Raw genomic sequence first — 11,256 nt, 5'->3', positions numbered from 1 at the left:
TATCGGGTGTGCTAATTATTACAAAAAAAAAAAAAATCTGTCCTGTTGCTACTGTTCCAGAGGGTTCCTAAGTCAGTCCAGGCTGCTGATGGACACACTGCAATAGGGGCAGCCCAGTATGGGGAGAAGCATTAGTCTGGAAGCGAGGCGGCTTGAACCTTTGTCCTATTTCTGACACCGAGTTAGTGAGCTATTGAACTGAGATTATTTTTCATCTGTAAAATGGAGATAATAATGATATTTAAATAACTGGAAAGGTAGTTGTGAGGCTAAATCAGATAAAAGCACTTTATAAAGAGCTGAACATTTATATATAGTACCATTGTTATTCACTATGAGTTTTGTTATTACATTATCATCCTTTCACATGCGACTTGACCCAGTTGAGTCTTAGTCTTGTCGTACAAAAGGCCAATTTGGGAAATTACTCTTTTTTATTATAATCCTCATTACTAAAGTCTTTGTTTTTATTTTGGTTATCACCCTATCTCAGTAGCAAAAAAAAAAAAAGAAAAGAAAAAAACAAAGAAGTGTCAACTAGGTGACCCCAGCAAAATGTCCCTGAAAGACAAAATTATTGTAAAGGGTTCTTCTCACCTACGTTATCCAACAGTATTTTTTCTGACTCACTTCAAGGCCCAAGGCAAAGCCAGTGACTTCAGGACTCATGATCCTAACAGCAGAACTGTCCTTGGAGACCTGTTGTTAGCAGGCAACGAGAGAGTGAATATGACACCGCTCTGTGAACTATGATGCACTAGGCACGTGTGGGTGATGATGATTTTAGTGGTCGTCATAGAGATGATAGTGTTAATGACAGTGATACAGACCAACTGGTTAACCTTGAATACGTAGGTAAGGACATGAAACACTGGTCCCCACTCGAGTAGGAGATGTACTGAAGGAGACAGGGCAGTCTCTGGAAAAAGAGTATAAGTTATGAAGTGTGAAACCGAGGACTGATTGGTTGGGGAGTCTTAGGGTTCTAGGCCTCTACCCCATCCCTCTCAAATCTGAGAAATGCTGAACAACTTCCTGGTAGTCTTCATTGGTTTTCTTCCCCACATGCACCTTTCTAGATAGTTCACTTGAAGCTTTGTCATGCATGTCTCTTGTTCATCTCAGTCCCTTTTCCCATACAACCTCAGTGGGTTCCACTCTCTAGACCATAGGATCGGTGTCAACTCTGGCCCAAAGTTGGAGTGCAGAAAAGAAGGGGCATGGTGGCAAGGAAGGCCCTCTACTTGTCCCCAGGGATGTTTCATAAATTATGTGTTCTCACAGTCCCCTGACTGTTCACCTTCTAATGGCTCAGCTCTGTTGAGACGGCAAATAGAAGTTTCCACTTGGGTGGGGAAGGCAGACATAAGAACGCAGGTTCTCAGAGCAGGTAGCTACAATTTCATTTTGGTTGCAAAATAAAAAAGACTTCATGGAGGAAGAGCAGTGAGGGCACACTGAAAAAATTCAATAAAAAAACTATACAACTGTGAGAGATGTATAAACCTTCCAAAGATGTTAACTTCCCTCCCCCCACCAGATGGGAGAAGAAAAGTATCATTATCCTGTCACAGTACTTCTTCCACATTTTTTGGGTCTCTTAATCTGGTACTTGAAAATTTCTTCCTCTAACAGCTGGGGACTTTTTCCTCCCGAGAGCCATCTGCCCATTCCTGGTTGATACATCTTGGATCAAAACAACTGTGTATAGGACAAACCCTCAGTTCTTCCGGATTGGGGTGGGAAGTCAGAGGTCAAAGACCATCAATCCCTCTCCCAAGCCATGAGCTGTCTCGTTGGGTAGGCACAGAGCAGCAAATGGCCATGAAGTCATGTCCACTGAGACATGTCAGCCTTGTGGAACTTGATCAGGGACATAACTGTGCCAGGCCTGATGTTGATGGCCCCTCTCTCTTAAGGACATGTGGTGGTTGTGAGGATGCTTACAGCTTGCAGTGGGGAATAACACCCCATCTACCTTCATCACAGTCCTTTTGTGATAGGTTTTATCCAAGTGTTTTTTGTTTTTTAATATCTGGAAACTTTCCCAAACTCTATTGAGTTTTGTCTTGCTGGCTTCATCTTGCCCCGTGCATTCTAGCAGTTAGTGTCTGGGACTTCTCTTAGAGCAAACTTTCTCATGAGAGGCTTGGGGTCAAGTAGACATTCTTCATATTGACTCTTTTTATAGGAAGATTAGGCAAGAGTCCAGGAATGTAAATAGACAGGCTCAAGAGAATGTTTTGTGTGTGAGCAGATCCCAGAGCATCCCCAGCTGCACTGGGTGGGCGATGGAGCTCAACCAGGAACCCAGTGAAGGCTTATTCTCTTTGTAAACCCCCTGGCTCACTAAGGCCTATTGCAGCAGACTGCTTTGGCTTTGTGGATGCAGGCCTTCCTATTAGGCCATGATGGAGAGAGCCACTGGAAATTAGCCAAAGATAAGCTCTCCTTTTCTTATGGGCACTTGTGAAGGCAAACTGAGAAGGGAGGTGAGGGGAAAGGGTGCATGGGTGGGGTCAGGGAAGTCGACGGAAAGAGAGAGAATGTAAAAGGTATCTAGGGGTCTTTGGTCCCATTCACAAGAATGCTGCAAGGTACAGAGAGATAGGGGTGTCTGCATGATCCTGAAATGGGCTCAGGTGGCCATTTGTTTATTCTACATAAAAATTTCGAAATCCACACAGTAAGCTTCCACAGGAGAGAACTATACTTTTGTTGTATGTATTTTTTTTAAAGATTTTATTTATTTATTTGAGAGAGAGAGTAAGAAGAACAAGCAGGGGGAGGGGCAGAGGGAGAGGAAAAAGCAGACTCCCCACTGAGCAGGGAGCCTGATGAGGGACTCAATCCCAGGACCCCGGGATCATGACCTGAGCTGAAAGCAGATGCTTAACCGACTGAGCCACCCAGGCACCCCTGTGTGTATATTTTTTAATGTATGTGTGTTTTTAAGTTAAAAGTGTGTGTGTATATTTTTAAAATTAAGTTTTAAATTACCCAGCATAGTAATATGCACCTTTGCTAGGTCAGAAGATATCTCCTGAGTGCTCTAGGGTACTAAATTTAGCAGGCTTTAGTAATACTATAATAAAAGTGAATAACTGAAAATGAATGCTATGACATATGGAAAGTTGGGTTCTCTTGTGAGCGTCTGGAACATTCCATAACAAAAGACTACCTTGGTCCTAGCTTCCTAAACAGTGGATAAAGAAGTTGGGCTGTTTCACTTTAAATAGACTAAGAGGTGACCAGATTTCATGAAGAAATATAAAACAAAATATAAAAAAGTTTGCCTTACATTTGCTTAGGACAGATTAAGGGTACATGAGCTGAAACAGCAGCAGAGAGAATTTTGGTTAAAACAACAACAACAACAAAAACACAACAACTCACTGATGCAAAAAAAAAAATTGTGTCCTATTGCCCTGGTGGCTGGGTCTAGACTCTGTGTGTCAACTAGTGTTGAATAGGAAAAGCGTCTGACCACAAAGGCGTGGGTATGGTTAGGTAAATAGACTGAACACCATGAGATCCAGCTAATGTTCTGTTTCTATGAGGCCACCCTTCCTCCTCTCCACGGTTGAGGCATCACCTTTTTGTAGTAGATGCTGCATTGTGACTACCACCTCTTTGTCCTGAGCACAGTGGTCTGGACACATCAAGCAAGGTCATGTTTTCTGAGCAAGCTGTCCAAAGGGCCCACACTCTCATCTCCCCATCATCAGCCAACAATGCCACCTTTGCCCGTGTGCCTGTGTTGACTTATACCAAGTCCTCCCAGCCCTTCCTGCTGGGGGAGCGCAGCTTTAGCCAGCAGTATGGCCCCACTGATGCCACCCATCTCCTCCAAATGAAGCCCTTCCTGGTGAGCTGGGCCCAACAGCACTGAGCTGATGGAGTCCAAATAAAGAAGCTGTGTGAGCTGCGGCCTGGGGAGAAGTGTTGTGTGTTGGGGACCCTCTTCATACCACTCCATGCCACTCCAGGCATCATCCTCTGGGAGATCAGTGAAGAGCACAACCTGCTCCCTTGGCCTCCTCGGAGCAAATATATCCACCCAGAGGATGAACTGGTCTTGGAAGATGAATTGCAGTGCATCAGACTGGAAGGCACCATTGATGTGTCAAAGCTGGTCACAGGGACAGTCCTGGCCAATGCTCACCTCTGTGAGAGACAGTGGGAAGTTTCTGGTGGAGGACCTCTGCTTTGCAAAGCTTGCACCTGAGAAGCCTGCATCCCACCTTGGCACAGACAGGTTTGTGCTGCTGGTATCTGGTTTGGGCCTGAGTGGAGGTGGGGTCGGGAGCCTGCTGGACTCCCAGCTGCTGGTGGACGTGGTGACAGGGCAGCTGGGGGATGAGGGGAACAGTGCAGTGCTGCCCACATGTCCTGGGTCATCCTTGAAGGGAACCTCCTAGCCACAATACCCAGAACAGAGATTCCATCAATAAGGCCATGTACTTAACCAAGAAAACGCAGGCAGCCAGCGTGGAGGCTGTCAAAATGCTGGATGAGATGCTCCTGCAGCTGAGCACCTCGGTACCCACGGATGTGATGCCAGGCAAATTTGACCCAACCAACTACATGTTCCCCCAGCAACCCCTGCACCCCTGCATGTTCCCACTGGCCACTGCCTACTGCAACCTCCAGCTGGTCCCCAATTCCTACCAAGCCACCATCGATGGAGTCAGATTCCTAGGGACATCAGGACAGAATGTGAGTGACATTTTCCAGTATCGCAGCAAGGAGGATCACATGGAGATGCTGGATTGGACCCTACATAAGGGTCGCTTCAGCCCCACCGCCCCGACACTAGGTTGCTACCCTTCCTACAAGACCAACCCATTCATCTTTCCTGAGGGCCCTCACAGCTACCTTCTGGGAACACCCCCAGCTTTGGCTCTAAAATCTTCGGAGGCCCAGAGGACCAGAGGGTGCTGTTGGTGGCCGTCCCAGACTTCAGCACCGCGGAGACCACCTGCCTGGTATCTCCGCAGGGCCTGGCCTGCCAGCCCGTCAGCTTCTCAGGCTTCCGCGGCAGAGAAGGACCTGGGGGGCCTGGGTCTGGGCCCCTGACTCACAGAGACCCGAGCCATCTGTCCCCCGCAACGTTGGCACTGCAGCAGCATTTGCTTTACAATAAAAAAGGGGGAGAGGAGGCAGGCGTGACGCCCGGCCCGGTGGCAGCTGAGGCGGAGGCCGAGGAGGAGGCGCATTGCCAACACCCCAGGTCGGAGAGCGGAGGGACCCGCGCCTGGTCAACTGTGGCTGCTGCCGGGCAGCGCCTGCCGCTGTCATACGCCCGCAGGAGCTGCTGGCCAGGGACACGGAGCAGCTGGAGCTCATTCCCGAGAAGAAGGGCCTCTTCCTGAAGCATGTGGAATATGAGGTTTCCAGGCAGCGCTTCAAGTCCTCCGGGAAAAGATGGTACGAGGACTTTGCGGTTTTCCACGAGATGCTGCTGCAGAAGCTCTCCCAGCGCGGGGTGCCGGCCCTTCGGCCCAAGAGTATGCTGGGAGCCCCCCCCGCCCCCCGCCCCGGGAGTTCCTCGAGGCCAGCGCCCCGCCCGGAGGCGCTTCATTGAGCTGGTGGCCCGGCACCCCTGTTCTCCGAGGATGTGGCCCTCGGGCTGTTCCTGTCCTTCAGTGGCCCTACGGTGCAGAACAAGTGAAGGAATCGGCTCAGTGTGCTGGAGATGAACTCATGAACTGTACCAAGGACTTCCTCCCAGCCGACATCCAGACGCAGTTTGCCGCGAGCGGGGAGCACATTCGGAACAGCTACAACAGCTTCCACCAGCTCCGCGATCTGGCCGAGCAGGTTGCTTCCAGTGCCATCGGCAGTGCTGCTGACCTTCTCATGTTCGGGAAGGAGCTGAGTGCTTTGGGGTCTGACCCGACCCCGCTCCCCTCCTGGGCCACGCTGAACTGCAGCGCGTGGGGTCCCTTCAACAGGCGCTGAAAGGCCTGTCATTGAACTTGCACTGCTTGCTGACAAGGCTGCCCCGCAGGGCAAACAGGAAGAGAATGAGGTGGTGGAGAAACTGAAGCCCTTCTTGGATTCGCTCCAGTCCTCTGAAGACCTGTGAGGGCGGCCCGGGAAGGGTGTGCTGCCCAAGCACCAGCGCCCCGGACACAGGGACAGCCTGATGAAGAGCAGGTGACGAACGCCGAGCGCTGAGCCCCGAGCCCGACTCCCAAGCAGCCGGAGCCCCGCATCGTGGAGCGGGAGAGTGCCGCCCAGACGATGCAGCTTGGAGCGTCTTCTCCCCGTACTGCCTGCACCAGGAGATGCAGCTGGTCCACGCCCCCTGCCCCTCACCCCCACCCCCATTCTCCTGTCTTTATCACCTCTCAGATCCAAGGGCAATAGGAGATGAGCAAGGTAGGGAATGACCGGAAGCCCAAGCTCCACTGCCTCTTCGTTGGACCCAACAGCTCCCTGATCCCGCTGAGGTCCTGCAGGTTGGCGTGTCTCCTCACTAGTGCCCGAGGGGGGGAGCTCCAGGCAGCCTCACTAAAACCTCTTTAGAAAAAAACAAAACAAAACAAAACAAAACAAAATAAAAGCGCCTTCCCAAGGTGTCCTCCTACACAGAACCTCCACCACACGTTCCATTTGACTCAAAGCATCTGAGACCTTCCTCAAAGTCATAGGCACCAAGAAGACTCTCCCTTCCCAGAGACAGCAGAAGCCCTTAATGCCCTCCACATATGGGAAGAATGTCAGGAGTCCATCACGCGTCGTGGGCTGGGACTTGGGAAAAGTGGGTCCATCCCAACTATGTTGTTCACTGGCTATGAAACCAGGGCAGATAGTCTGACGTCTCTGAACTCCATGTCAACACCTGTGTTATGAGGGACCTTGACAAGGTCATCTCTTAGCTCCTTCCCAGCCCGGCTTGCGTCATTCCATCGGAACGTGTGCTTTCCCGGGGCTGAGGTGACATCCACCAGTCAGTGCCATTTCGCTGGCTCCTCCCCGCTTCCCCTCTGGGAGATCTCTTCTCCCGAATTTATTTCTGGGAGTCCCCAGGGATCTCTTGCCCATGCTCACGTCTGTCATGTGCTTCCTTTTCGGCCACATTCTCTTCCGGATGTTCACTGCCTGGGGAGCCACCGAGGACCCCTCGGCCCCACAGCTGCCGGCGCCCTCCCGGCAGCGCTAATGTCCAAGTCAGTGCTGCATGTTGTCCCCAGAGCTGCACAGACCGCCGAACAGCTACCGCCTCCAAAGACTTGGGTGTTGCAGCCTGCGATGCCACAATGTGAGCACCGAAGCAGACACCGTGGTCCCCCTTCCGACTTTCAGTTACCATTCATTTCTCTGACATCAGAATTATGCTTTTTACATCTCTTCCAGCTTTGTCAACTGTGGTGGTAACTTGAGCTTGCAGTTTTTCTTTCCCTGGGGCCAAGTGAGGGAGCTGCTGGTGTCCGAGATGCCCACTCCGCCCCTGCCACCTAAATCCCTTCCGAAGTGACTCTTGCCCACCTTTCTATCACACACACCCCCAGACAGGTCCGAATCCCTGACATGGGGACTCGAGGCTGAAAAGGAGGACCCTGATATGCTATTTAAAGAAAAGAAAAGAAAAGAAACAAATCCCAGGAATCTTGAAGCTATTCATCGTGAAGACTATTCATGGAAATTAAACACAGCATCCTTGAATATATACTCTCCACACCTAAGCTTGGGCTATTGTTCCCTTCATAATGACAATTTACCTCTGGGAGTTGGAGAACGGGCATTCACTGCTGCTCAGTACAATCACGTAGCGCTGGATCAGGTATCAGGAGGAAATGAGAACAAAGCTTTATTGTCAGGAAGCCTGAAGGCTGACCCACACAAAGCAGAGCTCCAGAAAACTATTGTGGAAAATATTTCCTCCATAGCTGCCTGTGGTTGTTCAACCCAGTCCTTAGTCAGACTGGACTGGGAGAGGAAAACTACCTATCATTTAGCAGAGAAGCCTACATGCTGCTATCCCATTAAAGAGAAAAACATAAAAGAGAAAAATAAAGAGAGTAGTGTGAGCCACAACTCAGGAGAAACCCACTCTTCTGCCCCCACTCTCTGTTCTCTCCTCAAGGTCGCTTTCCAGGAGAAAACATCCATTCTATATAAACACACACCTTGCTTTTAAGGAGCTCCTACCTGCTCACCTGCTCGTGTGATTACCTGGGGGGGGCCAATGAGGCTAGGAAATCCCAGAGGCGAAAGGGGGGTCCAAGATAGCGAACCGAGAATCTTTAGTAGTGAATGGTTGGGCTGGAAAAATTGGAAGTCAAAGTGGAATCTAAAATGGGTAGTGTCATCAATAAGATCACTTAGCCATTCTGCTTCTCTTGATCATCACCTGGGTATCCCAAAGTAGACTTAAATGCCCTACTAGGGGACATGGAGCGTATTGCGGATGTGTGTTTAAGCCACAGTTTGAGCAAGATTAAATTTCTCTAGAATCTACCAGTGACTTCCTGGTTGGATTTTTTTGTGCTATTAGTAAATCAATTCCTTTTCTGAAAGTAGGAGAAGCCATAGAGAAACCCTGCAGAGGGAAGTGAAGATGAATCTCAACACGGAATGAGAAAAGGGACAGGATATTTCTACTAATGAGCTGCTTAGTTCATACATTTATCCATCCATTTATTCAACACATCTTCACGGAACCCCTACTATGTGCTAAGCACTCTAGCATTAGGGAGATATCTGGGAACAAAATAGAAAAGGCTGCTGCTGTTTTGGAGCTTGTAGCCTGGTAAGGGAGACAGACTAATAGGACAAAAATAAATTATGTAACTGTAATTGTGCTAAGTGTTAGGAAGGACAGGGTGCTATGAAAGCAAAGAGCACGGGTGGTGATGGGCCAGAAAAATTTCCATGAGGAAAGCTGAGCCCTGAAGGATTAGCCACATGAAGGGGAGGGGAGGTTGGGAAATGATCTAAGCAGGAAATAATAGCACGAGTGAAGGGAGAGGCAGGTGAAAAAAGAATCTCAAAAAAAACTGAAGCCATCCATAAAGAGCAAATGAGCACAACTCAATAAAGAGAAGGCAAAACAAAATGGAGCCAAACCACAGTGGGGCAGAAATCTACTCCAAAAAGGTGCCAACTGTGGTGGGGGAGTTGGGACAGGGCCCCTTCCACCCATCCTGGCTTCTATCCCTCTTACATTGATAGCAAAAGGCCTTGTGTGAAAGTCCATGGTCAAATCCTTCTCTACTGCATCCCCAGGACATTATCTTGAGCCAGATGGGGGCCACAAATTCTTCATAAAATTAATATGGCTATCCAATGACAGAATGGGATACAACGAAAATTACTGAGCACCTCTGATGTGGCAGGCAATGTCTAGGCACTTGGTGTGCATTAGCTCATTTAACATTCAAATGGCCCCACATGGCGGAAGATAGTGCACATTTTCCACTCCACGGAGGAGCTGTAGCCCAGAGAAGCTCCGTGGCTAGCTCAGAAAGTTGAAGATGGAGCAAACCAGCTCTAGTTGGTCTAACTCTTTTGTCTGAGCATGCTTGCACTCTGCTCTGTAACCTTAGGAGAACCCATGGAGGTCATCTGGTCCCAGCCTGTTATTTTGTAGAGGGGACTTGGAGCTCACAAAAGTTAAGAGACTCAGTAAGGCCTTGGGGTTAGTGGCAAATGCAGGACTAAACCTCTGGCTCCCATTGCTAATCCGTATATCTTCCCTGTTTCTTACTGTTCTATAAACAAAGTAAAAACACACGCTAGTGAATTATCAGGATGCCAAAACTATACATAATTCATCATTATTTTTCTTGACTTATATATGCCCTTTTCTTCCCTGAAAACTTCAGTGTTGAAATATGTAGTGGGACATTCCTCCTGGGTTGGGGGGGGGAAGAAAAAGACTACTGAATGGTACATTTTGCAATGAAGCAATCATACTGTATTTTTGAATTTGGCTGTTTGGATTTTCAACTCTATTAAAACAGGACATGCTTGTATTAAACACCTGATTTGTGCTTTTTATATTCTTCTACATTCATCTAATAAAATGGAAAGTCTTAAAGTATGTTTAATTGATTACCCACTCTAATAAAATCTCATATGCAGAATAATATTTCAGTTCATACACAGTCAGTGAAACAATACTGTGGAACGGAAAGTGGAAAATGGCAGCCATTGCTCCACCAGAGAGTTCTCCATGGGTTATGACAGAGTTGCTTCTAATTAGTTCTGACTTCATTCTTCTGGCCTTGGATTCTGCATCCGGGAAATGAAGGGGTTCTACCTGATTGACCCTATGATTCCTTTTAGATTTGAACTTCAGTGCAACAATGGGTGTTGGATGTATATTCACAACTGACCCAAACTCTCCTTCTCCTCAACTATCCCCAACCATCATTTTCACCTGCCTGTCCCCTAACTTTGATTTCCTCTCCTTCCAGGAGTTTCACAAATATCCAGGGGGAATCTTCTGACATTTTCAATTCCTGGACCTGAGCGCCCCCTAGACACACAGAGGTAAACTGTCAGCGCTGGAAGAAATCAGGGCTCTGGGAAGCTGGCATCTCACTGAAGTCAGCACCAAATCCCTGCACTTCCCTGTAATCCCCCAGGCAAGAACGGTGGGGTTTTCCTGATTTGGGCAGGGCGGGAGGTTGGAAGACAAGAGGGAGCAATGGCAAGTTTTGTCATCAGTCAGACGCTGCAATGCAGGGACTCTGCAGTCCTGTTGCCCCAGGGAGTGCATTCAGAATGGAAGGGGGTGAGCCAGAGGCCTAGCAGTTGCCACCCTGTGGAAATAAGTCAGTGGCCACACGGTGAGTGTGTCAGGGCTACAGAGCAGGCACTAGAAAAAATGGACTGTTCAACTAAATACATTCATAGAAAATGACCTAAAGGTTATTAATCATCCATTTTTTGTGTTGCTTACATTATCTTCCTGTCTCTATAAATATCGTGCATGTGTTTCAACAGAGTTTACCCTTTTGTATACACCATTTTTGCTGCTTTTTCCATTTTTGATACTGTTTTGTATACATACCTCCTATGCTCATAGCCCAGGTAATATTTATTTTAAGCCTTTTATAAGACAGCTAATACCAGGAGGGAGGGGGGAAAGATGGCGGAGGAGTAGGGGACCCTATTTCAACTGGTCCCCAGAATTGAGCTGGATATCTACCAGACTACTCTGAGCACCCACGAAACCAGCCTGAGATGTAAGATCTGGATCTCAACAAGCAGAATATCGCAGGCGGTTGGTTTTGAGGT

The 11,256-nt window shown here is 48.4% G+C and overlaps 2 pseudogenes; both read left to right on the top strand.

Moving 5' to 3' along the window:
- Positions 1-3,670: 3,670 nt before the first annotated feature.
- On the top strand, positions 3,671-5,079 carry LOC123845385 (DNA polymerase delta subunit 2-like; annotated as a pseudogene).
- Positions 5,080-5,215: 136 nt separating this feature from the next.
- Positions 5,216-6,534, top strand: LOC123845692 (sorting nexin-8-like; annotated as a pseudogene).
- Positions 6,535-11,256: the final 4,722 nt, after the last annotated feature.

This window comes from Mirounga angustirostris, unplaced genomic scaffold (genome assembly GCF_029215605.1).
Source record: "Mirounga angustirostris isolate CCGP_5_RB_7025 unplaced genomic scaffold, mMirAng1.0.hap1 SCAF_6, whole genome shotgun sequence".
Classification (NCBI taxonomy): Eukaryota; Metazoa; Chordata; class Mammalia; order Carnivora; family Phocidae; genus Mirounga; species Mirounga angustirostris.
This window is presented reverse-complemented; position numbering and strand designations above follow the sequence as displayed.